A 6,049-nucleotide genomic window follows, 5' to 3' on the forward strand; every position below is an offset into this window, starting at 1 on the left:
TCGGTCCAGAAGCCATGGCTATCCTCAACATAAGGCGATCGTCCTCCTGTATATTATGAGTACAGCGACTGTAATTAGAGGGCATAATGTTAATGTTACTACTTAGCTTCGACTGGTGGAGGTCGTGTAGAACCATGTCCAGATAAAGCGTCCGGGGTGAAAAAGTTGAATGAAAAGTCAAGCAAGGGAAAAAATAAATATATAAAATGGTAATTAAAAAGTAAAAACCGTAAAGTTGGCAACAAACCGCACAGCAGCACATAAACAAGTCCACAAGTTGTGACCGGAAATGTCAGAGTTCAATTGGAGTTTAAATGTTTTAACATCTTAATGTTGCATTTTAACACTGCTGTATCAAAATAGGAAACTGTGGTTGATTATTTGCAAATAAGTGATAACAAGATGTGGGACTGGACTGAGCCCAGGTGTAGGGCAAATCCACGATAACAGAGTGATGCATGCGGACACTCAGATTTTTCACTTTAAAATGTGTCAAACAAAAACCAATGATTTCAAAGTAAAACAAACCATACAACTCTATGCACAATGACTACTTTTAACAATGTGCAATCATTGATTTGTTTGACACACATTTTAAAGTGAAAAATCTGAGTCTCAGCATCACTCCAATASCGCGAAATTGCCCTGTACCAATCCACGGCACTTGTCAGTCAGCATGGCTCAGRATRGAACAGCTTGCCATCAWTTCAAGCCCAATCCACCTCGTGGAGAGCTATCCTCCTATAGGTTCACTTAATCTCTTACCTACACTACTCATATTGTTTAGCAATGATTATCACATACATTCAGTACAGAACCATCTTTCTAACCAATAATAGAAGCTTTGGTTAAACCACATAGCTAGCTAACATTAGCTAGTTAGCTTCCTAGCTAGCTGACGTTCACCTAGCTTGCCTCATCAATAGCCAGTTTTAATAACACAAGACCAAATAACTGCCCACCTTAATTTCAATATTGAAATTATAGTTGTTCAACCCTAGTATGAAGGATATTGAGTTACACTCTCCAATGTATTTAAGACAGTGAAGCTAAATYTTTTAATTTGGCTCTATACTCKAACATTTTAGATTTGAGATCAAATGTTTTGCACAAGTGTCACCTTTAACGTGGAGGGTATTTTTATACATATGTTTCACTGTTTAGAAATTAAAGCACTTTATGTATCTAGTCCCCCCATTTGAAGGTGCCATAAGTATTTTGTCATATTCACTTACATTTACATTTAGTATTTGGTCCCATATTCCTAGTGCGCAATGACTACATCCAACTTGTGACTACATACTTGCGGGATCAAATAAAATGTTATTTGTCATGTGCCGAATACAACAGGTGTAGACCTTAGTGAAATGCTTACTTACAAGCCCTTAACCAACAATACAGTTAAGAAATATTTTTCAATTTGTGTTAAGTAAAAAACAGATACTTTTATTTTTTACTTAACAAATAATTAAAGAGCAGCAAGTAAAATAACAATAGCGAGGCTATATACAGGAGGTACCGGTTAGTCAAAATAATTGAGGRAATATGTAGATGTAGGTAGAGTTATTAAAGTGACTATGCATAGATAATTAACAGAGAGTAGCAGCAGTGTACAAGGGGGCGGGGGCAATGCAAATAGTCTGGGTAGCCATTTTATTAGCTGTTCAGGAGTCTTATGGCTTGGGGATAGAAGCTGTTTAGAAGCCTCTTGGACCTAGACTTGGCGCTCTGGTACCACCTTCCGTGCGGTAGCAGAGAGAACAGTCTTTGACTAGGGTGGCTGGAGTCTTTGACAATTTTTAGGGCCTTCCTCTGACACGGCCTGGTATAGAGGTCCTGGATGGCAGGAAGCTTGGCCTCAGTGATGTACTGGGCCCAGTACACTACCCTCTGTAGTACCTTGCGGTTGGAGACCGAGCAGTTGRCATAACAGGCAGTGATGCAACCAGTCAGGATGCTCTCGGTGTTGCAGCCGTATAACATTTTGAGGATCTGAGGACCCATGCCAAATCTTTTCAGTCTCCTGAGGGGGAATAGGCTTTGTTTTGCCCTCTTCACAACTGTCTTGGTGTGTTTGGACCATTATAATTTGTTGGTGATGTGGACTCCAAGGAACTTGAAGCTCTCAACCTGCTCCACTACAGCCCCGTCGATGAGAATGGGGGAGTGCTCGGTCCTCCTTTTCCTGTAGTCCACAAACATCTCCTTTGTCTTGATCACGTTGAGGGAGAGGTTGTTGGCCTGGCACCACACGGCCAGATCTCTGACCTCCTCCCTATAGGCTGTCTCATCGTTGTCGGTGATCAGGCCTACCACTGTTGTGTCATCGGCAAACTTAATGATGGTGTTGGAGTCGTGCCTGGCCGTGCAGTGAACAGGGAGTACAGGAGGGGACTGAGCACGCACCACTGAGGTGCCCCCTTGTTGAGGATCAGCATGGCAGATGTGTTGTTACCTACCCTTACCACCTGGGGACAGCCCGTCAGGAAGTCCAGGATCCAGTTGCAGAGGGAGGTGTTTAGTCCCAGGGTCCTTAGCTTAGTGATGAGCTTAGTGGGCACTATGGTGTTGAACGCTGAGCTGCAGTCAATGAATAGCATTCTCACATGGGTGTTCCTTTTGTCCACTTGGGAACGGGCAGTGTGGAGTGCAATAGAGATTGCATCATCTATGGATCTGTTGGGCGGTATGCAAATTGGAGTGGGTCTAGGGTTTCTGGGATAATGGTGTTGATGTGAGCCTTGACCAGCCTTTCAAAGAACTTCATGGCTACAGAGGTGAGTGCTGCGAGTCGGTAGTCATTTAGGCAGGTTACCTTTGTGTTCTTGGGACAGGGACTACGGTGGTCTGCTGAAACATGTTGGTATTACAGACTTAGTCAGGGACAGGTTGAAAATGTCAGTGAAGACACTTGCCAGTTGGTCAGCACATGCTCGGAGTACACGTCCTGGTAATCGTCTGGCCCTGCGAATGTTGACCTGTTTAAAGGTCTTACTAACATCGGCTACGGAGAGAGTGATCACTGTCATCCAGAACAGCTGATGCTTTCATGCATGTTTCAGTGTTACTTGCCTCGAAGCGATAGAAGTGATTTAGCTCGTCTGGTASGCTCGTGTCACTGGGCAGCTCGTGGCTGTGCTTCCCTTTGTAGTCTGTAATAGTTTGCAAGCTCTGCCACATCCAACGAGCATCGGCGCCACTGTAGTACAATTCAATCTTAGTCCTGTATTGATGCTTTGCCTGTTTGYTGGTTCGTTGGAGGTCATAGCAGGATTTCTTAAGCTTCCGGGTTAGAGTCCCACTCCTTGAAAGAGGCAGATTTCGTGCACCAGCTGTTTACAAATATACATAGACAGCCACCCCTTGTCTTACCAGAGGCCGCTGTTCTATCCTGCRGAAAAAGCGCAAAACCCACCAGCTGTATGTTATTCATGTCGTCGTTCAGCCACGAATCGGTGAAACATAAGACAGTACAGTTTTTATTACGTGTCCCGTTGGTTGGATATACGTGCTCGTAGTTCATCTATTATATTATCCAATGATTGTACGTTGACTAATAGGACCGATGGTAAAGACAGATTACCCACTCGCCCTTTGATCCTTACAAGGCACCCAGACCTACGTCCCCGATATCTCAGTCTCTTTCTCCTGCGTCTCTTTCTCCTGCGAATGACGGGGATCAGGGCCTTGTCGGGTGTCTTTAGTAAATCCTTCACGTCCGAAGAAAAAATCTTCCAGTACGGGTGAGTAAATCGCTGTCCAGATATCTAGAAGGTATTTTRGGTCATAAGTGACAATGGCAGAAGCATTATGTAGAAAAGAAGTTACAAATAATGTGAAAAAAAGCACACAATAGCACAATTGGTTAAGGGGCCGTATAATGGCAGCCATCTCATATAATGACAGCATTTGCAATTAGTTTTGGTTGTTTTAGATTGTTGTGCCCAATAGAAATGAATTGTAAATAATTTAGTCATTTTGTAGTACATTTTATTGTGAAGAATATATGTTTACTACATACTTCTGCATTAATGTGGATGCTTCCATGATTACATAGTGCCTAAGGAAAGTATTCAGACCCCGTGGCTTTTTCCACATTGTTACGTTAGAGCCTTATTTTAAAATCGATGAAATAGAACAATTTCCTCAGCAATCTACACACAATACCCCATAATGACAAAGCYAATAGTTTTATAAATGTTTTCAAATCGATGTTAAAAAAAACAAAAACATATTTACATAAGTATTCAGACCTTTTGCTATGAGATTCAATTTAGCTCAGGTGCTTCCTGTTTCCATTGATCATCCTTGAGCTGTTTCTACAACTTGATTGGAATCCACCTGTGGTAAATTCAATTGATTGGACATGATTTGGAAAGGCACACACCTGTCTATACAAACCAAGCAATGAGGTCAAAGGAATTGTCCATAGAGCCCCGAGACAGGATTGTGTCGAGGCACAGATCTGGGGAAGGGTACCAAAACATTTCTGCAGCATTGAAGGTCCACAAGAACACAGTGGCCTCCATCATTCCTAAATGCTATAAGTTTGGAACCACCAAGACTCTTCCTAAAGCTTGCCCCCTGATCAAACTGAGCAATCGGTGGAGAAGGGCCTTGGTCAGTGACCAATAACCTGATGGTCACTCTGACAGAGCTCCAGAGTTCCTCTGTGGAGATGGGAGAACCTTCCAGAAGGACAACGATCTCCACAGCACTCCACCAATTAGGCCTTTATGGTAGAGTGGCCAGACGGAAGCCACACCTCAGTAAAAGGTACATTATATTTACTGTGCGGGTGTGTTCCCAAAATGCACCTAAAGACTCTCAAGACCATGAGAAACAAGATTCTCTGGTCTGATGAAACCAAGATTGAACTCTTTGCCCTGAAAGCCAAGCGTRATGTCTGGAGGAAACCTGGCACCATCCCTACGGTGAAGCGTGGTGGCAGCATCATGCTGTGGGGATGTTTCTCAGAGGCAGGGCTGGGAGACTTGTCACGATCCAGGCAAAGATGAACGGAGCACAGTACAGAGATCATTGATGACAACATGCTCCAGAGTGCTCAGGACCTCTGGGACAAAGGTCCATGTTCCAACAAGACAACGCAGGAATGGCTTTGGGACAAGTCTCTGCATGTCCTTGAGTGGCCCAGCCAGAGCCCGGACTTGAACCCGATCGAACATCTCTGGAGAGACCTGAAAATAGCTGTGCAGCGACGATATGAGGTGACATTCTGTACAGTCTCCTCATATCAAACATTTGATATCAAATCTAAAACACTGYAAAATACTGCCAAATGAAGTTGCAGCTTTAGCCAGACTACCACCCTGCCTGTGAGGTGAAGTGAGAGTAAAATGTCTGAGCACGCATGTTTCATGTCACCCACACAGGACCACCATGTAAAGTTTATTTTTTGTAATTTATTTTTATCACTCAAGTGTCTTAATGGATACAACGTGACGAATAAATACATTGAGGAAGTGGACAGAGGAGCAAACAAGACAGGAGGAAGATAAAATAAACAAAACAGGCAGGTGGTAGCAGAAGAGCGACAAGAAAGCTGAGAAGTTGTCTAAAATGGCACCCTATTCCCTATATATATAGTGCACTACTTTTGACCAAGGCCCGTAGGCTTTCGGTAAAAAGTAGTGCACCATATAGAGAATAGGGCACCATTTCAGGCTCATGCAGGGAGTAAGGAACAGAACAGAGGAGAGGAAAGAGGGGGCATGGAACAACCGTCTGAACATTCAGAATCCGGAGTGCACCGGATTCAYAAGGATTCATTTTGACATCACACACTCATGAAATCACATCAGAGGAAGGTTTCCGCTTTGACTGGTGAGCTGTTTCTCCTCCTCACTGCCATTTCCTGCTCAGCGAGGATTATGGGTAGTAGCGCAGGGTGTTCCGAAAGCAAACCAAGTTCCCAAACTAGTACCGAGTGAAGATTATTGTCAATAACAGATTGAAAAATAATCAAAGAAAAAGACAAAACAGTGAGAGGAGGAGAAAGTGGAGGACAGTGAAAACCTACAGTCGCAGG

The sequence above is a fragment of the Salvelinus sp. IW2-2015 genome, linkage group LG3, assembly GCF_002910315.2.
Source record: "Salvelinus sp. IW2-2015 linkage group LG3, ASM291031v2, whole genome shotgun sequence".
Classification (NCBI taxonomy): Eukaryota; Metazoa; Chordata; class Actinopteri; order Salmoniformes; family Salmonidae; genus Salvelinus; species Salvelinus sp. IW2-2015.